Here is a 1,043-nt window from a genome sequence, read left to right as displayed (position 1 = left end):
CCTCGCCGGATCGGTGCCGACGAAAGCTTTCCCACTAACCTTCTTCCAAACTGTGTTCGATGTCAGAGCCATAGAACCACTCCAAAGCCCTAGCCAATACATAATAAAACCCTAGCTGCCACCCTCTCTCAAGTTGGGGAAATGATGGAGTAAAGAATGCTGAACTCGGGGCTGAAATCGGCTTTTAAAGGGCTAGAATAGGGAATCCCTACGCCCATGTGGGCACCTCTGTGGATTTTTCAAACGGGCATGTGGAATTTCCACATGCTTGTGTGGATTCTCTGTTTTCCTGTTTTCCCGGCCGGCTATAAACAGTGCTGCTGCAGTATTTTTGCTACAGTATTTTCTACAATACCCTACTACAGTACCAGCCTAAAATACTCCCAAATCCATACTTTCATCTAGGCAATGCAAACGGGCACACATTTGCGTCGTCGATTACCTTGTTTCTTTAATAATGGACATGTTGGTGGAGATCTTGTTCTATATGCACAAGTCAGAATACTTGAATGTGACTGCCCTTCTGCCCCTCCAAATAGTTGTGCTAACTGGAGTACGAGGAGGTTGGCACACATTCCTGCATTTGGAACCTGACATATGTCTTCGCGTTGGAACCTTAGCAAGATTTCCTCCAAATTAGTGCATTACGACCCACATTGGCTTCTTTCTCTCATAATCGGCCTCACAACGCTATATGCATGAAAGTAACATAAATACACCCATATTAGCGTTAAAACCCGAGAAATGTAATGCTCAACACAAGGAAAAAACACTTCATCTTCTTATCGCACAAAGCACTTATCAATCCTCAAATACATGGTCCCAAACCTAAGGTCAACCACGACTAACTCTACACTATGCCCCGTGATAAGTGTCTAAATGTATATATTTTAGTATATGTATTTTGTATTTCTAGCATGTATTTATATAAGAATAGACGACCGGTTGTGCTTAATTGACTATTAATTGCTTTGTAGGGCATGGAAACACTATGGAAAACATGAAGATATGATTTGGGTTGAAAAACGAAGAAAACAACATCT

This window comes from Dioscorea cayenensis, unplaced genomic scaffold, assembly GCF_009730915.1.
Source record: "Dioscorea cayenensis subsp. rotundata cultivar TDr96_F1 unplaced genomic scaffold, TDr96_F1_v2_PseudoChromosome.rev07_lg8_w22 25.fasta BLBR01001283.1, whole genome shotgun sequence".
NCBI lineage: Eukaryota > Viridiplantae > Streptophyta > Magnoliopsida > Dioscoreales > Dioscoreaceae > Dioscorea > Dioscorea cayenensis.
Note: the sequence above shows the minus strand (reverse complement) of the source record.